A 25680-nucleotide genomic window follows, 5' to 3' on the forward strand; every position below is an offset into this window, starting at 1 on the left:
AAACCTGGGAGGCTTTGACTACCAGAGGAGAGGAATTCTCAGGAATCTGTCACCCCTGAGGGAATCACAGCATTAACCAGAAATATCCCATTGTTTCCACAGAAGATTTTGAGTATGGAGTCGTTCCCTGCCTTTTGTGGCTGATGCTCACAGATATTTTTTCTTTCCACTCCATTCTTGCTCCATCCCAACACAAAACCTGGGATGAGTTTTCACTGCTGAAAACAGGGAATGTCTCACACGGAGCCAAGCAGGAAATCAAGGGAGCTCCCAGAGCCAGGATGGTGAGGAAGAAGCAGAGCAGAGAGTTGATTTGCCTTTCTTTGGGGCTGCATCAGGTGTGACTGGGGCTGGCATTGAACTGCACGAGCTCAGGAAACGCTGAGGAACGGTATCAATTCCACGGGAAACAGATGGAAATCGGCTGTGAAAAAACACTGAGCAGAGCAGACAAATGGCTCACAAAGTGTGAAAAACCCCTCAGAAACAGCACATTTGGAAGTTTCTCATATTGTTTGATTTATTTACTCCACAGTTTATAAACTGCAATGCTGGAATTGCTCTAAGGGGTGTTGATGGCTCCTGACAGCCTTGAAATAATTGACTGATATCAGTTTTGGTGCTAAAGGAAGCAGCAGCCTGGGCATCCTGCAGAGCTCAGAGTCACCAGGGTGAGGGAGCTGCTGGCTGTGCCTTCCCTCTCCTTATTTCAGTGGTGTTTGGTGTGTGAGGTGTTGACCCAATCCCAGAGCTCACCTGGCCATGAATTCTGCTTCTCCCCATTGCCAGGCACTTGTGCAGCTCATTTTGGGCAGCAGAGCTTGTTCTGTGTGTGCATATCCACAAAACAATAGGAATTGTATTGTGTTCTATTCTATTCTATTCTATTCTATTCTATTCTATTCTATTCTATTCTATTCTATTCTATTCTATTCTATTCTATTCTATTCTATTCTATTCTATTCTATTCTATTCTATTCTATTCTATTCTATTCTATTCTATTCTATTCTATTCTATTCTATTCTATTCTATTCTATTCTATTCTATTCTATTCCATTCCATTCCATCCCATTCCATCCCATTCCATTCCACTATGCCTATTCTGCACATCCATTTTAAAATACCTGCATATAAATGTAAAAATAATATAATAATAAAGTCCACAGCCAGGGGAAAAGCAGCAGATCAAACAAGGCCAAGGTCCCAGGGCAGCGGGAGAGGAGGAGCAGAGAGCCCTGGGTGACCTCAGCACAATGGCAGAAAAATGGGCAAGTTCTTCTGCAAGGAAACTGTGGGAGCTGGATCCCGTGTGAGCTGGATCCCGTGGGAGGAGATCATGTGGGAGCTGGATCCCATGGGAGGAGATCCCATGGGAGGAGATCCTGTGGGAGCTGGATCCCATGGGAGCTGGATCCCGTGGGAGGAGATCCTGTGGGAGCTGGATCCCGTGGGAGGAGATCCTGTGGGAGCTGGATCCCGTGGGAGGAGATCCTGTGGGAGGAGATCCTGTGGGAGGAGATCCAGAGGAAGGTGGATCCCATGGAAGGAGTATCCCATAGAAGGTGGGTCCTGTGGAAAGAGGATCCCATAGGAGTTGGATCCCATGGGAGGTGGATCCTACAGAAGGAGGATCCAGAGAAAGCTGGATCCCATGGCAGGAGGATCCCACAGAAGGAGGATCCCATGGAAGGAGGAGGATCCCATGGAAGGAGGATCCCATGGCAGCAGGATCCCATGGAAGGAGGATCCCATGGCAGGAGGATCCCGTGGCAGGAGGATCCCAGGGGAGGAGGATCCCATGGCAGGAGGATCCCATGGAAGGAGGACCCCATGGAAGGAGGAGGATCCCATGGAAGGAGGATCCCATGGAAGGAGGATCCCATGGAAGGAGGATCCCATGGAAGGTGGATCCCATGGCAGCAGGATCCCATGGAAGGAGGATCCCATGGAAGGAGGACCCAGAGGAAGGAGGATCCCATGGCAGCAGGATCCCATGGAAGGAGGATCCCATGGAAGGAGGATCCCATGGAAGGAGGATGCCATGGAAGGAGGATCCCATGGAAGGAGGATCCCATGGCAGGAGGATCCCATGGCAGGAGGATCCCATGGCAGCAGGATCCCATGGAAGGAGGAGGATCCCATGACAGCAGGATCCCATGGAAGGAGGATCCCATGGCAGCAGGATCCCATGGAAGCAGGATCCCATGGGAAGTGGATCCCATGGGAAGTGGATCCCATGGCTGCAGGATCCCATGGCAGGAGGATCCCATGGCAGCAGGATCCCATGGCAGCAGGATCCCATGGGAAGTGGATCCCATGGCAGCAGGATCCCATGGCAGGAGGATCCCATGGCAGGAGGATCCCATGGGAAGTGGATCCCATGGAAGGAGGATCCCATGGCAGCAGGATCCCATGGGAAGTGGATCCCATGGCAGCAGGATCCCATGGCAGGAGGATCCCATGGCAGGAGGATCCCATGGGAAGTGGATCCCATGGAAGGAGGATCCCATGGCAGCAGGATCCCATGGAAGGTGGATCCCATGGCAGCAGGATCCCATGGCAGCAGGATCCCATGGAAGGAGGATCCCATGGCAGCAGGATCCCATGGAAGGAGGATCCCATGGCAGCAGGATCCCATGGCAGCAGGATCCCATGGCAGCAGGATCCCATGGCAGCAGGATCCCATGGAAGGAGGATCCCATGGAAGGAGGATCCCATGGCAGCAGGATCCCATGGGAAGTGGATCCCATGGCAGCAGGATCCCATGGAAGGTGGATCCCATGGAAGGAGGATCCCATGGCAGCAGGATCCCATGGAAGGAGGATCCCATGGAAGGAGGATCCCATGGGAAGTGGATCCCATGGGAAGTGGATCCCATGGCAGCAGGATCCCATGGAAGCTGTCCCTCCCAGCGCAGGGGTACCGAGGGCGGAGCGCTGCGGTCCCTCCCGGCCGGGCTGGGTTCAGGGCTCAGAGCTGTGTCTGTTCCAGGGCTGCTCCCCGTGAAGGCGGACAATTAAAGCGACGCTAATTGCTGTCCCGTGGGAACTGGAGGAGTGTGTGATCCGTGCGGTGCCCGGCCGGGGGGATGAATCAGCTCAGCCCTCCCTCATTAAGGCCCAGCGCTAATTGTGCCGGTGTCCCGTCCTGGGGAGGGACCCGAGGCGCTGGCAGCGATCGGGATGCTCGAGCTCGATTCATTTCTCCTCGGCTTTTATTAGCGCCGAGGATTTCTCCATCCCCGCAGCAGCAGCAGCAGCTAAAGTTCATCCCCCATATATATTTTATGAGCAATATTTTTAATGCTTTTTAATAAAACAAGAAAACAAGGCTCCCGTCTAAAATGTCCTTCATTAAGAATCAAAGTAAATGAGCAGAAGGCTCCAGTGGAATGTGAAGAGTTTTCCATTAGGATGGAACTGAACTCATAAGTTAGCGCTAACAGGCTCGTTAAAGGCTCCGTTCCCTCCGTGAGAGCAGCGCTGCGGTGCCAGGGAGGGAAAGGATGGATGGAATTCCCGGGGCAGGGAGGGAACGATCCCTCCTTTCCTCGCTGCAGCCACCCCTGGTGCCCTGTGCTGGGGGACAGCGACACCGGAGCGGCCAGAGCCACCCCTGTCTGGGGAGGTGACACCGCAGGGGACAGCGACACTGGAGCATCCAGAGCCACCCCTGCCTGGGGAGGTGACACCGCGGGGGACAGCGAGGAGCGGCCAGAGCCACCCCTGCCTGGGGAGGTGACACTGCAAGGGACAGAGAGGAGCAGCCAGAGCCACCCCTGCCTGGGGAGGTGACACTGCAAGGGACAGAGAGGAGCGGCCAGAGCCACCCCTGCCTGGGGAGGTGACACCGCAGGGGACAGCGAGGAGCAGCTCCTTTGTGAGAAGGACCTGGGGGTGCTGCGGGGTGAGAGCTGGACAGGAAAAAATGAACCCTGAGCCCTGGGCTGAGCCCAGGAACCCTGTCCTGTGCCCCCTGCTCAGGTGAGACCCCAGAGCTGGGACACAGCAGGACCTGGAGCTGCTGGAGAGAGCCCAGAGGAACCACGGAGCTGCTCCAGGGCTGGGAGAGCTGGGAATGCTCTCCTGGAGAGGAGAAGGATCCAGGGAGAGCTCAGAGCCCCTGGCAGGGCCTGAAGGGGCTCCAGGAGAGCTGGAGAGGGACTGGGGACAAGGGATGGAGGGACAGGAGCCAGGGAATGGCTCCCAGTGCCAGAGGGCAGGGATGGATGGGAGATTGGGAATTGGGAATTGCTGGCTGGGCTGGAATTCCCAGATTTGCTGGGGCTGTCCCTGGATCCCTGGCAGTGCCCAAGGCCAGGCTGGACATTGGGGCTGGACATTGGGACAGTGGGAGCTGTTCCTGCCATGGATGGGATGAGTTTTAAGGTCCCTTCCAGGGCAGGTCCCTATGATGCTTCCCAGTAGCATCTTCATCCCAGGCACTGGTCATACTGGGAGCTCTTTCTCGAGCCAGCAGAGGCTGGAAAAGTCTTTGGGTGGCTCCTGTTTGCTCAGAATCCCACACCAGATTGCCGGGGCTCCAGGCACTGTGGGACCATAAAGAAAACATATGGACAGCTTTTTATCTGCTTCTCAGTCCTGCTCTTGATATAGCTCAGCACATGTGCACAGGAGGGAAAAATACAATTTGCATGAAAAACACTTCCTTTGCAGGAAAATGCGTGTGAGTGGAGAAAGTGCATAAAAATATGTTCCTGCAGCACAGTTATTGATAGAGCTGAGCGTGATGGATCGTTATGGATTGCAAATGCTGACAAAATTCAGCTCCCAGGAACTCCTCAGTGCAGTGCAGGTGACAGCAGAGTCGATCGTGTCAGCCCCTCTGCAGGGCACAGACACAAATCCCGGCCCCAGGCTTTCCTTCCAGCCCTTGGCTGGAGCTCCTGGCTTAGCTGCAGCCCAGCCTGGATCTCTGCTTGGCCAAGGAAGGGCACCTGGAACAGAATTCCAGCTGGTTTGGGTTAAAGGGACCTTCAGTCCCACCCAGTGCCACCCTGCCATGGCAGGGACACCTCCCACTGCCCCGGGCTGCTCCAGCCCTTCCTGCTGGAAGAATTCCAGCAGCTGTTCCCGGTGCTGGGCAGGGGGCAGTGTCCCCTCTCCCCCGCTGTCCCACCCGAGCTGTCCCCGCGCCTGGGGGCTCCCTGTGCCTCCGGACACTGCAGCAGTTCGGTGTCACACCCTGAGCCGTGCCCAGCGGGATGGGATCCATGGGATGGGATGGGATGGGATGGGATGGGATGGGATGGGATGGGATGGGATGGGATGGGATGGGATGGGATGGGATGGGATGGGATGGGATGGGATGGGATGGGATGGGATGGGATGGGATGGGATGGGATTGATGGGATGGGATGGGATGGGATGGGATGGGATGGGATGGGATGGGATGGGATGGGATGGGATGGGATGGGATGGGATGGGATGGGATGGGATGGGATGGATGCTGGATGGATCCACAGCAGCCCCTGTGGAACGGGCTCTGCACTCACTGGAAGCCCCTGCACTGCTCAGATTCCCCTCTGTGGTCACTCCCCAGCCCCACTGACCTGTGGGGGCCAAAGCGGCTTCTCAAACAACATCCAGAATATTGGAAAGGTCACGAGCAGAGCGAGGTCAGACAGCAGCTCTGGTGGGTCTGTGAAACCAGAGCTCCGGGCCAGGGAGCTCATCCCGGCAGCCAAAGCCGAGCAGGGCCCAAAGGCTCCGTGTGAGAGCAGGAAGCTGCCAGGAACAGCCCCAGAACATGGCCTGGGCTCAGAGACAGCACAGTGAGGAGAGGATGGAGCAGCCTCAAACCTGGATCCCTGTGCAGCTCTGGCTCCTTCCCATGGGAGAGCTCCCGGTGCTGGAACTGCAGCTCTGGATCCCCTGGAGCAGCTCTGGATCCCCTGGAGCAGCTCTGGATCCCCTGAAGCAGCAGCAGCAGCTCTGGATCCCCTGGAGCAGCTCTGGATCCCCTGGAGCAGCAGCTCTGGATCTCTCTGAGCTGAGCAGGGACAGTTCCAGCTGCTGTCCCCATCCAGCTGCAGGTCACAGATGTGCTCACAGAGCCGGGTCCCAGAGCTGAGCCCCCTGCAGCTGTCCCGGCCCCTCCTCAGCACATCCCCTCCCAGCCAGGAGCCCCCAGCAGCGGAGCAGCTCCTGCTCTCCCTGGCCCGGGATGCTCCAAAGCCCCGGGGCCGGTGCCGGGGCTCTCTCTCGGGCTCCCCACGGGGATGCTGAGCTTTGCAGAGCCGGATCCCCCGGCTGCGACCCTGCCTGGCCAGGGACCAGCGGCACCCAGGGGATTTTGTGTTTTCCACCTCTGCAACATCCACATGGACAAAGGGGCTGCAGCTCCTCCCGAGGGCAGCTCCACTCCCTCTGGGACAGGGACAGCACCAGGGAAGGGCTGAGCTGGGCCAGGGATGGGCTCAGGCTGGAGATCAGGGAAGGTTCTTCCCCCAGAGGGTGGAATGAGCTCTGGAAAAGCTCCCCAGGGAATGGGCACGGCCCCGAGGCTGCCGGAGCTCCAGGAGCGTTTGGGCAGCGCTGCCAGGGATGCCCAGGCTGGGATTGTTGGGGGGTCTGGGATGATCCCTGGGGGTCCCAGCTCAGGATATTCCAGGATTCTGTGATTTCTGGGACACTGCCCGGTGCCACACGGGCTCAGGGCTCTGCAAAGCAGCTCTGGGCAAACACAAAGGGCATTGAACATCTGACACCCCACAGGGGGGGAGAATGACAACAAATGAACCCCATGAGGAAAAAACCAAGATCTCCACGATACTCTGAAAGATTTTATATCAATATTCCTAATTTCCTAGGGGTAGAAAATGTCCTGAGAGAGCGGGGTGAGCTCAGCAGCCCCACGTGGCCTTTGCAGGAGAAGCAATTCCAGGTTCTGAGCTCCGAAAGCTGCCCCAGGGAACAGCAAGGGGGTGAAAGTTGCAATGAATGCAATAAATCTGCAGTGGCCAAGTAGTGCTTGAAAGGGGCCAGCTGGAAGAGGAGATTTTCTCCCAATAGCCAAGTCCTCTCCTGCAGGAAAGATGTGTTATTTTTTTCCTTGACAAAAAGCCAGCCCACATTGTACAAGCAGAGAAGGCATCCACTGCTGCTTTCTCTCTCACCTCCTTACTGGAGCTTTCTCCCACTTTTAACAGTAATTTTAAAAATACAGGCTTTTTTCTCATATTTAAAAACCATAATACAACAGCAATGTTCACTCCTCCTCATCCTTTTTAATTAAAAAATAGTTGAAATGGGAAAACCCAGATCTTTCCCCACCAAATTTCTCTTTTATTTTTATAAAAAATTGAGAAAAACAATGAAACCCCAAACCTCATAAATCACGACTTTTCCATTACAAATATTTTGACAGATCTACTCATCACCTCTGAGTTCTTCAGAACTGGAGGTAAAGGTGATTTTCAGGCTACATTTTATTACTTCATTCTCCACTGGCCTTTTTAGATCTATCTTGTTCTTCTTTCATCTCTCTCACCAAAAGCTGCTTTGCTGTTGGAGCTCTAATGTGGTTTCTTTGAGGAGCTGCCAGTGCCCTGCACTGCTCTCCTCTCCCTCCTCACGTTTGTTCCCGAGGATTTTCAGCCTCCTGCTCCCCCACTCTGCTGAATCCAGAGGGCTCCGACTTTGGGGAAGCCCAAATTCATTTTTCTGGGTCTCTCATTGCATCCCTCAGTGGAGAAATGAGCTCCAGCACTGGGTACACAAGTGGCTCCTCTGCTTAGGGCACCTTCCCATCATCCCAGAATTCCAGCCAGGGTGGGGTGGGAAAATACCTCAAATCCCCCAATCCCCCCATTCCACCACAGGGACAGCTCCCACTGTCCCAATGTCCAGCCCCAATGTCCAGCCCCAATGTCCAGCCCCAATGTCCAGCCTGGCCTTGGGCACTGCCAGGGATCCAGGGGCAGCCACAGCTGCTCTGGCAATTCCAGCCCAGCCAGCAATTCCCAATTCCCAATCTCCCATCCATCCCTGCCCTCTGGCACTGGGAGCCATTCTCTGTGTCCTGTCCCTCCATCCCTTGTCCCCAGTCCCTCTCCAGCTCTCCTGGAGCCCCTTCAGGCCCTGCCAGGGGCTCTGAGCTCTCCCTGGATCCTTCTCCTCTCCAGGGGAACATTTCCAGCTCTCCCAGCCTGGCTCCAGCCCTGGAGCAGCTCTGTGGAACTGTGACAGCTCCGTGCTCTTTGTGAGCTCCTGAGGACACAGAATTCCAGGTGGAGTCTTTACCTCACCCCTGGTAACAGCTGGGCACGAACCTCCCTCATCCTGGCTGGGAAACACCATCCCTGGCACTCCCCAGGAGCAGAGGAATTCCTGCTGCTGGGAATTCCTGCTCCTGGGAATTCCTGCTCCTGGGAATTCCTGCTGCTGAGAATTCCTGCTCCTGGGAATTCCTGCTCCTGGGAATTCCTGCTGCTGGGAATTCCCTCTGCTGGCTCTGGACAGGTGCAGCTCGGTGTCACCCCCAGATGTTGTGATGTGCCTCAGGGAGACAAAGAGTTAACATTGTCCCACCCCAAACCCCTTGTGAAGGGTGGCCCAGGGGTTCTGATGGGCTTTGAGTCCCTGGGGGTTTCTCCCTTGCTGTGTTTCCAGTGCTCCCTGACCCTGAACTCCACCCTCAAGGGTGGAGACCCTCGGGGGATCTGGCCCTCAAAAACCCCTGCCCTGCCTCTGTTGGGGGCTCTCTGCTCTGGATCTGAGTTGTTCCCATGCTGAATAAATGGTTCCATGAACAGAACCCGTCTGTTTGGTGTTCCCTGCTGCTCCCAGAACCCTGCAGCTTCCCTGGACGAGATCCTGAGGTTGTGGACAGCAACAGCCCAGGTTGTTTGAATGGACCTGAGAGCCACCAGGCAGAGCTCCCATCTGTGCTGGGTGCAGGCTGCTGTGCTCGGTGTTTGGGATGGGTGTTCCATGTGCTGGGCTCAGCTCAGTTCAGTGGCTGGGCTGGGAGCTGCTGCTGAGCCTCCCCTGCGTGGCTGCTGCTGCTGCTGCAGGGATGTGGCTGGGGCAGAACCCCTGCCAGCGGTGTAAAATGGGATTTCACTGGTGGCAGACACTCCCAGGACAGCAGCCTGGGCACAGCAGCAGCAAACCCAAGTCACAGAGCAGGATAAAGGAGGAATTAGGCTGCTTTGTATTGATTTCTTCTTTAGCAGACATTTCTAGGCATTTGAGTTCTGATGTTTTTGCACTGCTTTGTGCCAAATCAGAGCGTGACACTTTTTGCCCAAGGTTTTCTGTGCTTGGTTCAGCAGAGACTCAAACCATAAACACCCAGAGGAACCTCGTTAGGTCCCACAGGCTGATGGTTTCATTGCTGAATTCCACAGCAAACCAGGCTTTAGCTTTCCCTGCTGTAAAAGGCAGCAATCCTCTGCTCTGCTAGGGAACCAGCTTTGCTGACAGTTTAGTTTCAGACAGGGCCTGAATTACAGCATTTCTGTGCCAGAATGGCTTCAGGCCAGCAGGACGAGGCAGAGCATCCCTGGCAGGGGCTCCCTGTGAGGGGTGGGAGGATGCAGGGAGCAGGGAATCACAGGAACCCCGAGCTGGGAGGGACCCAGAGCGTTCATGGAGCTCATCTCCCAGCCCTGCACACGCTCCTGGGGTCCAGAACAGCGCTGAAATTCACTGTTCAGCTTCACCCATCTTGCTCTGGTCTCTTTCCTGACCTTCCTGGAAGTTTTCCTTCTGGAAATTGTCTGTTCTGAGGTGTCCCACAGTGCTGATGGTGCACTGCCTTAGGCTGGCAGGGAGCTTGGGGTGGAAGCTCCATTTATGACAATCCAAATCACCTCACACCCTCTAGACTTGTGGAGAAATAAATTAAAAGTGTTGAAAGGAGCTTTCCCAAATCCACTGACAAAACCAAATTGGCTCCCAACACGGGGAAGGAGCAATCCCATCCCAGGACACAGGATCTGCAGCAGAAGGCAAGGCAGGGATGTTCTTCTTGGACTTCAAGCACTAAGGAAGCCACAGGAAAACCAGAGAACTGGAAAATTCATGGGAAAAAACACAATGGCTGTGAATAATCAGAATCCCAAAAATGGGGGCACAACAGCCAGGGCCAGGAAGGCGATGGGAAATGCAAGATCTGCAAGGCTTTTGCAGTGTGGGGTCCAAAGGGGAAAGGAACCCTCCAGCAGAAGGTAACTGGGAAAGGAATTAATAACAAAAATCTCTGATCAGGTGGGTAATTTAATTAATAGGACAAAGAAGTGGTCGTTTCTCTGCCACTCTTAAAATAGAGGGAATAATGGACAAGCACAAAAAAAATTGTGGGAAAATCTCAAAATTCTCGGTGGTGTTGGCAATAATCATAAATCTCTGCTGTGCACCAGTGGGGATGCAAAGTCCTAGAAAACAGGGAAGGGGTCAAAGTTACCCAGAACTTCAGCAAGAGACACAAGAGGAGGTAAAAATCAGGGAAATTAGTTTCACTTCACAGGAGAGCAGAGAAGTCAGCAGGATAAAGCAGAAACAGCTTGGTTTTAATGAGTGCCACCCAAGCTGGCTCCTTTCCTCTCCCCCAGACTGTACCAACCCCTGATTTCCAATGAACACTCAGCTGATGGGGCTTCAGAGCAAACCCAGCTCCCCCAGAGCTCTGCCAGGCAGGGCCAGCAGCGTGGGGCCACAAAAATCAGCCCAGCTCCACAGGGAAACTCTGGAAGCTGCCCAGGACAGGGCTGGAGGATGACAATCCTGCCTGGGAATTTGGGGAAAGGTAGGAATGTTCACTGCCAAAAGGAGCAGGAATCTGCAGAGCTTGGTCAGACCAAGGCTGTGTGACCCCTCCTAAAGAGCCCAGAGCCAGCAGGACACTGCCAATGTCCCAGACTGGTTTGGGGTGGAGGGACCTCAAATGCCACCCATTTCCATCCCTGGATGTGCAGGGACAGCTCCCACTGTCCCAATGTCCAGCCCCAATGTCCAGCCTGGCCTTGGGCACTGCCAGGGATCCAGGGGCAGCCACAGCTGCTCTGGCAATTCCAGCCCAGCCAGCAATTCCCAATTCCCAATTCCCAATCTCCCACCTCTCCCCATCCCTGGATGAACAATGCACCAGGGGTTTGTCCCCATCCCTGGATGGACAATGCACCAGGGGTTTGTCACCATTCCCTGGATGAACAATGCACCAGGGGTTTGTCCCCATCCCTGGATGAACAATGCACCAGGGGTTTGTCCCCATCCCTGGATGGACAATGCACCAGGGGTTTGTCCCCATCCCTGGATGAACAATGCACCAGGGGATGTGTCCCCATCCCTGGATGGACAATGCACCAGGGGATGTGTCCCCATCCCTGGATGGACAATGCACCAGGGGTTTGTCACCATTCCTGGATGAACAATGCTCCAGGGGTTTGTCCCCATCCCTGGGGGAGGAGAACTGGCAGGAGGAGCTGCTCTCACAATGGTCAAAGAGCTGCTGGAAGTCACCAGGCCAAGGCTCCCAGGGAGGATGTGCTGGGACAGCTGGGACAGGGTGACAGAGGAGCCCCAAGGGGGCAGAGCAGGAGAGAAATAAGGAGCTGACTGCAGTGACATTGGGATTCTTTCCCTTGCTGGGAGAGGGGCTGGTGGCCCTCGTGTGTCCCTTTGGACACAGAGCCCAGGAACCGTCCCCAGAGCTGCTGCACAAAGCTGGGACTGCAAAGGAAATTTGGTCTTGATTTAAGGCAGGGACAAATGTGACTGCAGGCCAGTTCAGAGCAGCTCTGTGAGATCAGGCTCCTAATGTCCTGGCTCACAGCAATGTGACCTTTTTGGAAAGCATTTGTTCTTGGAGGTTGGAATTAATACATCTTCCTGTTCCGTGCTGGAACAGCTCCTCCAAAGTGCCTGGAAAATCCCCAGCAGAGAGTGTCAAGCTCATCACTGACTAAAAAATATCCACCATAGGATTTCTCCAAGCAAGAAAGAAAACCATTACATTCAGAGACATTTATAAAACAAGCAACACTTGAAAGGACCTTGAAAACACGGAGCTGCCTTGGTCTGGCCCATTAGGAAAAAGCTCTTTTTTCCCAGTGAGGGGAGGGTGGCTGCGGTGGGGGATGTGTGACATATAAATGTCAGGGATTGTGGAGTGTTTTACACATGTTCAGCAGTGCTGGGGCACAGCAGAGCCCTTCACATCTGAGAGAAGGGAAACAAATCCTCCCTGTGTGCACTGAGGGAGGCTCCCAAACTGAGCTCTCACCCAGACACATCCCAGGGACGAATGTTCTCCCCATTTCCATCCACAGGTCTCACTTTGCCCACCAGAAAAGGGATGTGGTGCAGGCAGCAGTGAGTCAGACATGGCACTGCAGAGACACCATTCCCATAAAGGGACACCATTCCCACCCAGGGACATCATTCCAGGGACACCATTCCCATCCAGGGACACCATTCCCATCCAGGGACATCATTCCAGGGACACCATTCCCATCCAGGGACACCATTCCCATCCAGAGACACCATTCCAGGGACACCATTCCAGGGACACCATTCCCATCCAGGGACACCATTCCAGGGACACCATTCCCATCCAGGGACACCATTCCCATCCAGGGACACCATTCCAGGGACACCATTCCCATCCAGAGACACCATTCCAGGGACACCATTCCCACCCAGGGACACCATTCCCATCCAGGGACACCATTCCAGGGACACCATTCCAGGGACACCATTCCCATCCAGGGACACCATTCCCACCCAGGGACACCATTCCCATCCAGGGACACCATTCCAGGGACACCATTCCCACCCAGGGACACCATTCCCACCCAGGGACACCATTCCAGGGACACCATTCCCATCCAGGGACACCATTCCCATTCCAGGGACACCATTCCCACCATTCCCATCCAGGGACACCATTCCAGGGACACCATTCCTATCCAGGGACACCATTCCCATCCAGGGACACCATTCCAGGGACACCATTCCCATCCAGAGACACCATTCCCATCCAGGGACACCATTCCAGGGACACCATTCCCACCATTCCTATCCAGGGACACCATTCCCATCCAGGGACACCATTCCCATCCAGAGACACCATTCCAGGGACACCATTCCCATCCAGGGACACTATTCCCACCCAGGGACACCACTCCCATCCATCCAGCTCCCAGAGCTGGGTTTTTGGGGAGCTGGGGCTCCGTGCCTGGGGAGTGGCAGAGCTGCAGAGGGCAGTGGCAATGCAGGGAGTGAATCCTGGTTCTGCTCTGCAGCCGAGTGCCAGAAGGAGCCAGCCTCAGCCAGGCCCCTGTGCCAGTCCTGCCATGCCCTGATCCTTCCAATTAACGAGGAATTGGCTCACTAATCACACCCCAGCCTGCAGCTCAGCCTGCAAGCAGACTCCTCCTGTTTCAGTCTTTCCTAGACACCTGCCAGGGCTGGGGTGTCAGCCTGTTCTTTAAAATGAATTCCCAAATCCCAATATCATTCTGCAGAAAGGAAATGAGAGGTGGTGGTGGATGCCCAGGAACCCACAGAGAGTGACTGGATCCAGCCCAGAGTGGGTGCTGTGTCCCCTCAGCTGTGCCTGGATCCAGCAGGGTGGGTGCTGTGTCCCCTCAGCTGTGCCTGCAGTGCCATCCCTGCTGTGCCTGCAGTGCCATCCCTGCTGTGCTGGGACAGCCGTGCCAAGGGGCTGCTCTGGGTTTGCTTCTGCTTTTGGGGGCTTTTCTCAAAAATCTCAAGAAATACAAACAATCCAGGAAAAACTCCACCCCAAAAGCTCAACCTGGAGTCTGTCCCTATGTGAAATGAGCATTTATTTGGGTTCTGCAAAGATGGACATTGTTTGGTGCTTTTGGCTTGGAAATGCAGGGCTGGATATTTCAGTGAATCAGGCTGTGATCTCCAGAGGGAAAGTGGCTGCTCCAGCACTGCTCCAGCACTGGGAAATCTGGGGGTGCTGAGGGCTTTTGGGAAAGTTGATTTCCCCAAAAGACCCAGCTCAGTTTTCCTGTCACAGCTCGTTCCAGAGGACACAGGGGTTCATCCTTGTGCTGGCCCCAAGGCAGCCAGAGCTCATTCCCAAAGCAGATGAAACGCCTTTCCCAGCACTTTGTTTTCCTGGATCCCCATTTGTCTCTGGCTCCTGGTTCCAGCAGCCAGGGGCTGAGCAGGAACGTTCTCACAGCCACACAAAGGTTGGTTTTCATGGTCCCAAGGACTTGGAAACTTCTTCTTGCAGTGCCTGCTGCTCCCTGCCCAGGACACACACGGCTGGGAACGAGCAGCTGGCACTGGGAATGCCAGGAAAGGAGCTGGAGATTACTCCGTTAATTATTCTCTGGAACTGGCTCTTCCCTCGTGAATTCCATTTAATCTTCACAGCACAATTTCCTTCAGAAAACATAATGATCGTAATGAGTCAAGTCTGAAGTGTTCTGTTCTTTGCAGGTGAGCAGGTTAATTTTCTCTATAATTAGCTAATTGCCAAAACTTGAGCTATTGATAGCAAGGCAGAGGGAAATCAGTACAACACCTTGTCCGTGTCTCTCGAGGTAAATTATGGCAGAGGAGGTTGGCACAGTAAAGATTACGGGAATTTTGAAGGTCTTTGTAAAATATTTGGTCTTAAGAAATTCAAGAGGAAGAGCTCATGCTTAGCACTGAGCTGATTTATTCCACAGCGTTCTTCTCTTCTTCTGTTTGCTTTTTCTGAGTCCTGACACTTTGCTACGTTTTCCTTTGACACTTTTTACTTTGCTACATCTTTCTCCACCGTGAGTTCCTGATTCCCCTCCAAGCTCTGTGTGCCTTTCCCTCAGGGATCTGCTTCCCGTGGTTTTAAACCTCAAGTGTTTGAGTCTGAGCTCTGCCAGCACCTCAGCTGTAGAGGATTTCTGCTTGGTTTGTTCCAACACAAACCATATTTTGTCTTTTCCTTTTTCCAGCCTGCCACGGGACGGGAGCAGCTTCTCCCCATCTTCCCTGTGGCTGTGCCAGCCCTTCCTCCAGCTCCTGCACTGTGAGCACGGGGAATCACCAAAACCAGGATGGGCTGGGCTGGAAGGAGCTTTAAGGAGCTCTTGGTTCCACCCCCCACCATGGGGAGTGAGTGACCACGGCTCTGGGGACACAGCAGGACCAGGTGAGGCTGCTCCTTGTCACCAGAACCTTCTGCCACTCCTTTGGTGTGGATTCCAACACCCAAAATCCTCCCCAGGCTGGCAGAGCCCGGCTGAGCTTGAGAGAGGAGAGCACAGGGAACAGCCCTGAGAACATTCCCTGAGAACATTCCCTGAGAACATTCCCTGAGAACATTCCTCAAGAACATTCCATGAGAACATTCCATGAGAACATTCCCTGAGAACAGTCTGAGAACATTCCCTGAGAACAGTCTGAGAACGTTCCTCAAGAACATTCCCTGAGAACATTCCCTGAGAACATTCCCTGAGAACATTCCCTGAGAACGTTCCATGAGAACATTCCCTGAGAACATTCCCAGAGAACATTCCCTGAGAACATTCCCTGAGAACATTCCCTGAGAACATTCCCTGAGAACATTCCATGAGAACATTCCCTGAGAACATTCCCTGAGAACATTCCCTGAGAACATTCCCTGAGAACGTTCCATGAGAACATTCCCTGAGAACAGTCTGAGAACATTCCCTGAGAACATTCCCTGAGAACGTTCCATGAGAACATTCCCTGAGAACATTCCCAGAGAACATTCCCTGAGAACATTCCCTGAGAACATTCCCTGAGAACATTCCCTGAGAACGTTCCATGAGAACATTCCCTGAGAACATTCCCAGAGAACATTCCATGAGAACATTCCCTGAGAACATTCCCTGAGAACATTCCCTGAGAACGTTCCATGAGAACATTCCATGAGAACATTCCCAGAGAACATTCCCTGAGAACATTCCCTGAGAACATTCCATGAGAACATTCCCTGAGAACGTTCCCTGAGAACATTCCCTGAGAACATTCCCTGAGAACATTCCATGAGAACATTCCCTGAGAACATTCCCTGAGAACATTCCCAGAGAACATTCCCTGAGAACATTCCCTGAGAACATTCCCAGAGAACATTCCCTGAGAACATTCCCTGAGAACATTCCATGAGAACATTCCCTGAGAACATTCCCTGAGAACATTCCCAGAGAACATTCCCAGAGAACATTCCCTGAGAACATTCCCTGAGAACATTCCCTGAGAACATTCCCTGAGAACATTCCATGAGAACATTCCCTGAGAACATTCCCTGAGAACATTCCCAGAGAACATTCCCAGAGAACATTCCCAGAGAACATTCCCTGAGAACATTCCATGAAAACATTCCCTGAGAACGTTCCATGAGAACATTCCATGAGAACATTCCATGAGAACATTCCCTGAGAACATTCCCTGAGAACATTCCATGAAAACATTCCCTGAGAACATTCCCTGAGAACATTCCCTGAGAACATTCCCTGAGAACATTCCATGAGAACATTCCCAGAGAACATTCCCTGAGAACATTCCCTGAGAACATTCCCTGAGAACATTCCATGAGAACATTCCCTGAGAACATTCCATGAGAACATTCCATGAGAACATTCCCTGAGAACATTCCCTGAGAACAGTCTGAGAACATTCCCTGAGAACATTCCCTGAGAACATTCCCTGAGAACATTCCCTGAGAACATTCCATGAGAACATTCCCTGAGAACATTCCATGAGAACATTCCATGAGAACATTCCCTGAGAACATTCCCTGAGAACATTCCCTGAGAACATTCCATGAGAACATTCCCTGAGAACAGTCTGAGAACATTCCCTGAGAACATTCCCTGAGAACATTCCCTGAGAACATTCCCTGAGAACATTCCATGAGAACATTCCCTGAGAACATTCCATGAGAACATTCCATGAGAACATTCCCTGAGAACATTCCCTGAGAACATTCCCTGAGAACATTCCATGAGAACAGTCTGTCACATCTGTCACGTGTGGGGTGTGTTTGAGGTGTCACATCTGTCATGTGTGGGGTGTGTTTGAGGTGTCACATCTGTCACGTGTGGGGTGTGTTTGAGGTGTGTGAGTTGTGTGAGGTGTGTCACACCTGTCACCTGTGGGGTGTTCAAGGTGTCCCACCTGTCACGTGTGGGGTGTGTTTGGTGTGTCACGCCTGTCACGTGTGGGGTGTGTGGGGTGTTCAAGGTGTCACGCCTGTCATGTGTGGGGTGTGTTTGATGTGTCCCACCTGTCACCTGTGGGGTGTGTATGAGGTGTTTGGGGTGTGATTGATGTGTGTGGGGTGTGTTTGATGTGTGTGGGGTGTGTTTGATGTGTGTGGGGTGTGTGGGGTGTGTGGGGTGTGTGGGGTGTGTTTGGGGTGTGATTGATGTGTGTGGGGTGTGTTTGGGGTGTGATTGATGTGTGTGGGGTGTGTTTGAGGTGTGTGTGGGGTGTGTGGAGGGTGTTTGAGGTGTGTGTGGGGTGTGTGGGGTGTGTTTGATGTGTGTGGGGTGTGTGGAGTGTGTTTGAGGTGTGTGTGGGGTGTGTTTGATGTGTGTGGGGTGTGTGGGGTGTGTTTGATGTGTGTGGGGTGTGTGGAGTGTGTTTGAGGTGTGTGTGGGGTGTGTTTGATGTGTTTGATGTGTGTGGGGTGTGTGGGGTGTGTTTGAGGTGAGTGTGGGGTGTGTGGGGTGTGTGGGGTGTGTTTGATGTGTGTGGGGTGTGTGGAGTGTGTTTGAGGTGTGTTTGAGGTGTGTATGGGGTGTGTGGGGTGTGTTTGAGGTGTGTGTGGGGTGTGTTTGGGGTGTGTTTGATGTGTGTGGGGTGTGTGGAGTGTGTTTGAGGTGTGTGTGGGGTGTGTTTGATGTGTTTGATGTGTGTGGGGTGTGTGGGGTGTGTTTGAGGTGTGTGTGGGGTGTGTGGGGTGTGTGGGGTGTGTTTGATGTGTGTGGGGTGTGTTTGATGTGTGTGGGGTGTGTGGGGTGTGTTTGAGGTGTGTGTGGGGTGTGTTTGAGGTGTGTTTTAGGTGTGTGTGGGGTGTTTGGGGTGTGTTTGAGGTGTTTGATGTGTGTGGGGTGTGTTTGATGTGTGTGGGGTGTGTTTGAGGTGTGTGTGGGGTGTGTGGGGTGTGTTTGAGGTGTTTGGGGTGTGTTTTAGCTGTGTGTGGGGTGTGTGGGGTGTGTTTGATGTGTGTGGGGTGTGTTTGAGGTGTGTTTGATGTGTGTGGGGTGTGTTTGAGGTGTTTGGGGTGTGTTTGAGGTGTGTGGGGTGTGTTTGAGGTGTCGATGGACACACCTGCTGAGTTTTGTCCCTGGCTGTGAATTCTGGCCGTGGAAATGGAGCCAGTGCAGCACCAGCACATTTTTCCCGAGCTCCTCCTGCTAATTCCCCACAAACATTCCAAGGATAAGCAGCACTTCCAAATGCCTCAATTTCATAAAAATCCAGCAGCAGCCTCCCATGCAGCCACTTCCAGCACCTGACAAATAAAAGGCATTGCTGATTTGAGGCTCCTCACCAATTAATCTGAGCCATAATTTCATGCATTTTCTTTCACAACTTGATAGGAGGGAAAGCCCAGCTGGGAATTGTGCCCAGGGGATGAATCCCAGGACAGAGGAGATGCTTTTGGCCACCCCAGGAGGTGCCATCAGTGTGGCAGGAGCTGGGTAAGAACTTCGCTGAGGATCACTGCTGTGACAGCAGAGACACTCAGAGCCTCTTGCTCATGGATTAGGAAATGTTTCCCTGGGTGCTGGCAGTGGGAACTCTGCCTCCTGGCCTGGCACAGCCAGGAATATCCATTTTCCTGGAATATTGGAGTATCCATTCCTTTGTGTCCTCCTGGAAAGCTTTCCCATCCCAACCATGCCCTTCTGGCAGCGCTCAGCAGAAGCTGAGGCTTTACAAGTCACCTGCTTTGTTCCAGCCACGCGCTTCAATTGCAGAAAATAAATAAGAAAATGAATGAAGCAATGTGCAAGGAAAGGCTTTGGCAATGCATCCAGTTTCTTGTTTTAAAAGAAGAGGAAAAAATGGTAAATTCACCTTGCCAGTAAGAAACCCCTCACTAAAGGGATTCACCAGATGAGGGGAATTGGTTTCCTCTGAGACCCTTCCCCACCCCTGGGGAGGCTCTTTTGGGGTCTGCTTGTCCCAAACCCCAGCTCAGCCTGGCCCTGAGCAGCTCTGTGCTGGGCAAGGCCAGAGGGTGCCCAGCACCCAAAAGGAGCTGATCCAGCCCAGCCCTGCTCACTCCCAGGCAGAGACTGAGCAGTGCCACGTCAATAAATCAAGGGACCCCGGGGCCTGGCACTGAAGTTTTATTTAAATTTATTTAATTGTGTCTGTCACTTTTTTCTTAAAATAATCTTTACACAGGGCACTGTCCAGTTCCAAATTGTCCATTCCAGCTGCTCCAAAGGGCTCTGTGCCACGGATCTGAGCAGAAAGGCAGAGAGCAGAGAGCTCCAGTGTGGGAGCAGCTGTGGGTTCCTCCCTGGGAACGGGGAATTCTCCTTTTCCTTCTGCCCTCGGACACGGCTGTGGCTGCAGTCCCCACTGGCCATGGAGGTGCCTCTCCATGATTCCTCTCCTAAGGGAGAGAATTCCTGCTCATCCCAGCCCCAGAACCTTCCCTGAGTGCTTCCAGCCCGGCTTTACCTTGGCTGGAGCTGTCTGTGATGGGCACGGGGGTGTTTAATGTTCCTTGGCAGCCTTTTCTGCTGCTCAAGATCGTTAACCACGTCCTTTGGAGCTTCCTGACACTCACCACTCCAAACCTCTCCTTCAGGGTGAGATTTTCCAGGCTTTTTCCCTTTTTGAGGTGGTTTTGTGCTGGATCCATCTCCTCCTTCGTGCAGCACCACCCTGAGCCCTTCATGGAGTGCCCAGAGAGGGGAGTGACCCCCGGGCACCCCCAGATCCCATCTCTGCCCCCTCTGGGTCCAGCTGTGCCACTGGAGCCCGGGCTGGATACAAATGTCACTTCCCAGCGCTGGAAACCCGACCTTCCAGTCCCTCTGCTGGGACAGAGCTGCTCCCAGCCCGGGCTGCTCCGGGATATGGGAATCAGAGGAACCCATGGAGAAAAAACCCAGGGCTGGAGCCAGGCTGGGAGAGCTGGGAATGCTCACCTGGAGAGGAGAAGGATCCAGGGAGAGCTGGGAATGTTCTCCTGGAGAGGAGAAGGATCCAGGGAGAGCTGGGAATGCTCAGCTGGAGAGGAGAAGGATCCAGGGAGAACTGGGAATGCTCACCTGGAGAGGAGAAGGATCCAGGGAGAGCTCAGAGCCCCTTGCAGGGCCTGAAGGGGCTCCAGGAGAGCTGGAGAGGGACTGGGGACAAGGGATGGAGGGACAGGACACAGGGAATGGCTCCCAGTGCCAGAGGGCAGGGATGGATGGGAGATTGGGAATTGGGAATTGCTGGCTGGGCTGGAATTGCCAGAGCAGCTGTGGCTGCCCCTGGATCCCTGGCAGTGCCCAAGGCCAGGCTGGACATTGGGGCTGGACATTGGGACAGTGGGAGCTGTCCCTGCCATGGAATGGGGGGATTGGGGGATTTGGGGTCCCTTCCAGGACCCTTTGACAGGATTGTCCCCTCAGTGCCCTCTCCCCTGGCCTGGGCAGGTCCTGGATCAGGGCAGGTCCCTCTGCCAGCCCCTGGAAAATGAGAACAGCCCCAGGCTGCCCAGCCAGGCCATGAATCCATTCCAGGTCACAAAGTGCTCTGACTCTCCAGGGCCAAGAGGAATTTAGAAGATGAGGCAGCAGCAATTTCATCTGTAGAGCCTCTGATTCCCACACAGATCCTGCCTGCTTTTCTCCCAAATAGTCCCTGAACAGCACAGGAAATGTGAATTGTGTCCTGAGCAGCTCATTCTTCCAGAACCAGGAGAAAAATTAAACTCCAAAAGTTAATTATGTAGCGAGAAGCTGAGTGGGAAAGGAGCTGAGAGGGAGGAGGAGGAGGGAAGAAGGGCACCATGAAAGACAGAGGGAGAGGGTAAACCGGTATTTATTCATCTAGGAAAACAGATTTTTTAACTACGTGGTTTCTTCCAGCTCCTGTCTGCAAGTTCTAATAACAGATTTTTAATTTACCAGACACATTTTGCATGTCCCCTTGTTGCATTTTGCTTGCTATGAAAAGAAATTCATATTTTGAAACCGCAAAAGCCAATTCAGATTTTCTTCAGATAATGATTTGTTATTAAGGTTAGGAGCCTTTTTTGCATAATTAAATTAGAATTGTTTTGGGCATGTTAGGATTTGTGCTATTGGGTTTGGATAGCAAATACATATATTTTATTTCCTTTCTTGCCGTGAAAATATTGGCTCTGTAAGAGATGTGATTACTTGTGGGTTTACATGAATATATTCATTTATCATGTGGTTATCCTTGCACTCAGCCTGAACCCCCGGTGATACCTCGGGAAGGAGATGAAGGGAACACCAGGATCCACGTGTTTGTTTGGACAGCAGCAGCCCCACTGCTCAGGGCCTTTGGAGCGCTCTGGGTTATTCCTGAAGTTCAAGTCCCACTGGAAATAATTTCAATTCCCTGAAGTGTTTGATGAAGAGCAGCAACTGAGCTCAAGAGCTGGCTTTGGGAGAGTTGGTGACATCTCAAGGCACTTTGAATATGGAATAATGTTCTCCCCCAGCACGGGGAACTCGTGCAAGATCATGAATTTCTGTGTACACTGTTCTCTCTGGGAAACTGAGACTCATTTCTCCTCCTTGGGGTGAAATACAGGGTAAATCCTCTGCCTCACTCTGCCCCTGACTGGGGGGAAAGGGTTTCCTTTTGCAGTGGAAGCCAGGAAATATTGAAATTGTGCCCAGTCAGGCTGGAATCCCATCCCCAGGCTCCCGCAGGGCAGGGCTGCACATCCTGCTCTTTCCTACGTGAGGAAGGAGCTCCCAAACTTCCTCTCCAATCCGTGGGATCCCAGGCTCATTTCTGAGCCCCTGGGTTTATTGCACAGGATGCTGCTCCTCTCTCCACACGAGCATTTTCCAGCCTGGGGAGCATCACAGGATGGCTGAGATTGGAAAACACTTCGAGGCTCCAGGCCAAGCTTTGACTAAACAGCACCATGCCCACAATGGTCTGAACCAAGCTGTTTCCAAGATTAATGACAATTATTAGCAAGAACTGGAGTAATTTCTGGCAAAGATCTGTAGATCCAAGAGTTTGGCAGTCATTCCGTGGTGTTCTCTTTTGCAGGGCTGCAGGAACCAGAGGAACAAAGACTCGTGGAATCATGGAATGGTTTGGGTGGGAGGGACCTCAAATCCCACCCAGTGCCCCCCAGCCATGGCAGGGACAGCTCCCACTGTCCCAATGTCCAGCCCCAATGTCCAGCCTGGCCTTGGGCACTGCCAGGGATCCAGGGGCAGCCACAGCAAATCTGGGAATCCCAGCCCAGCCAGCAATTCCCAATTCCCAATCTCCCATCCATCCCTGCCCTCTGGCACTGGGAGCCATTCCCTGGGTCCTGTCCCATTCCCTGCAGTATCCACAGTCCCGAATGGAAGCAGCTTCCAGCAAATTCCCCCCGGCACTGGAGGGCTCCTGGGGGCACAGCAGCAGCAGGGGCAGGGCAGAGCAATCCCTCCCCAAAATCCAGGGATTGCTCAGGCCCCGGGAAGAGCAGCTCCTGGGGGTTCATGGTGTGCAGGGATGTTTTCCCAGACGTTTGTGGCTCTGGCTCTTTGGGGCAGTTCTTTGCTATGGGATCAGCTGAGACCGGAGCCATCTCCTGCCCCAGGGCAGCAGCAGCTGCTCAGCCCCTCCCTGCCAGGTGTTCACCCCGTTCCTGGGCAAATGTGCTCTGATTGTTTGGGGTGTGTTCCCTGATCCTTCATCCTCCTCCTCCTCCTCCTCCTCTGTGTGCCCACGCTGGCAGGGTGTGATTCTCCCCTTCCCGAGGGATCATCCATGAGAGATCCGTGTGGGATGGGCCAGCAGCTCCAGCTCCCCTTCCCAGCAGTGATGGGAGCCCTCGGGAAACCAGAGTGGGGATTTTCCTCTGGAAGGCACAGGCTGGGATCCCTGGCCTTGTCCTGTGCAGGGCCAGGAGCTGGATTTGATGATGCCCAGGCTCCTTTCCAGCTCAGGACATTCTGTGTCCAGGGTGCTGGGCAGAGTTCCCACTGCCTCATTCATACCCCAAATACCCTGAGATGTGGCTCAAAAACCCCAAATACCCTGAGATGTGGCTCAAAAACCCCAAATACCCTGAGATGTGGCTGAAAAACTCCAAATACCCTGAGATGTGGCTCAAAAACCCCAAATCCCCCGAGATGTGTCTCAAAAACCCCAAATCCCCCGAGATGTGGCTCAAAAACCCCAAATCCCCTGAGATGTGGCTCAAGGCCCCTGGAATCCCAGGGAATGCTTGGCTGCAGCTCAGCCCTGGGGACAAGCACAAGGTGTCACCGGGGCCACCCCTCCTGGCACCCCCTGCTCCGTGCAGGGCCCTCCCCAGGCAGAGCTGGGTCCCCTCTTCATCTCCAGTTTTGGAAACACAACTTGGAACAAAGGGGGTCTTTAGGGGTGGAATCCCCTGCGTTCAGCCGCTGTTTGCTCCCAGACAAACGGTGCCACTGCATTTTGAACCAATCCTCCTCTCCCAAAGGCGGGAAGGAGCTCCACAGGGTGTTTGGGAAAGCTCCTCACATGTTCCAGGGAGCCCCAGAGCTCCAGGAAATCGGGATCTGCACCAGGAACACAGCTCCGAGCACGGGGGGCTGGAACCTGGCATGCTCCAGAGCTCAGAGAGGGATCTCCATCCTTCTTCTGAGGTGTTTTATATTTAATCCTCAGCTATGCAGAAATGAAAAGCTCCTGTTTCCTGTGGGATCAATGTTACAGTACTTTGACATATGACATTTGACATCTGTCAAAACATTATAATCAAATCTAAGACTAAATAGCATCAAATTAATATGACAGATCTCTGAGAAATTATACACTTGAAGTAAAGGTAACAAGACATCTTTATTTCAGCGAAACAGAATTCTGTTTAAAAATTAACACAACCGGCACATTACCAGGAAAACCTTTTATTTTGGTGAAGCTGCTTTGTGCAATGAAAATGTTTCAGGTAATGTGTTACTGAAGTTGCTCCCTCGATGCCTGCAGGTATTGCTGTGGCCTTTGATATAAACCTAACGTGTCTGAACCTCCTTCCTCAGTTTAATTTTTCACACACTTATATATTTATTGATCTGGGTCCTATGACACGCAATTCATCAAATCTCTCGCTGCCTGCATTGCGATTATGACAGCAAGAACCAGCAGCCCATCATTTAGCGGGTAGAATAAATTAGTTTAGCTCATTGAAATTAAAACAAGGCAGCAGGGAGAGGAAAAGGAGGCTGAAGTTGTGTCTTCAACTTCAAACACGTCGCAGTAAGAAAGGAAAAACCTTTGGCAGAATTTTACCTTGCCACGGGGGACGTCTCCCAGATAACTGGCAGAAATGGCTGTTTTTACAGAGAGATGGTTTTTTTGTCTCCTACATGCAAAATGTGACTTTTCTCTGCAATGCCTGTGCAGCAGCTCCAGGGATTGCTGGATGAAGGATCAGAGAGCCAGGGGATGGTTTGGGTGGGAAGGCCCTGGAGCTGACCCTGCTCACCTGAGCTCCTCGTGGCCAGCGCTGCCCAGCCCCAGGAGAGTCCAGGAGGGCACCTGGGGCAAGGGCTGGGGGCACACAGAGAGCCCCAGGGGCTGTGAAACCTGGGGAACAAGAGAGCTGGGGCTGGGGACAGCAGGGACATCATGGGGAACAAGAGAGCTGGGGCTGGGGACAGCAGGGACATCGTGGGGAATGAGAGAGAGCTGGGGCTGGGGACAGCAGGGACATCATGGGATCCTCCTGGGGAACAGGAGACAGCTGGGGTTGGGGACAGCAGGGACATGGGGACTTTATGGGCTCCTCCTGGGGCACAGGGACAGCACAGCCCAGCTCTCCTCAGAGGGACAGCAGGGGCTGTGGGGAAACCCAGCTGGACCCAAGGAATCCCTGCTGGACCCAGGGAATCCCAGCTGGACCCAGGGAATCCCTGCTGGACCCAGGGAATCCCTGCTGGACATGCCCAGACACCACTGGGCTCTCACTCCTGGCCTGTGACCCAGGAACCACCCCAAATATCCCCGTGGTTACAGAGCCCCCAAATCCTGCACACCCCCAAATCCTGCACACCCCCAATCCTGCACACCCCAAATCCTGCACACCCCAAATATCCCCGTGGTTACAGAGCCCCCAAATCCTGCACACCCCAAATCCTGCACATCCCAAATACTGCACACCCCAAATCCTGCACATCCCAAATCCTGCACACCCCCAATCCTGCACACCCCAAACATTCCCGTGCTTACAGAGCCCCCTCACACCCAGTAATTGAAGGAAACCTTTATCTGGATTTTAGCAAATGGGAAGGTGCCACATTAGAGCCGGGGCCAGGCATTGTTTCCTTTCTCTTTCTTGCCTTTCTCCTTCCTCCCAGTGTTAAAAACTGATAACAGTAACAAAAGAAACCGAAGTTTGCTGTGAATAATCGGGGATGAGCAATGGCGCTGGGGATAAAAGACCCCGTTTAAGAATTGCTCTGCTCCTGTAGGATAATGCAGTAGAGATGGCGATACTATTAATGATGATACTAT

Source organism: Poecile atricapillus, chromosome 1 (genome assembly GCF_030490865.1).
Source record: "Poecile atricapillus isolate bPoeAtr1 chromosome 1, bPoeAtr1.hap1, whole genome shotgun sequence".
Classification (NCBI taxonomy): Eukaryota; Metazoa; Chordata; class Aves; order Passeriformes; family Paridae; genus Poecile; species Poecile atricapillus.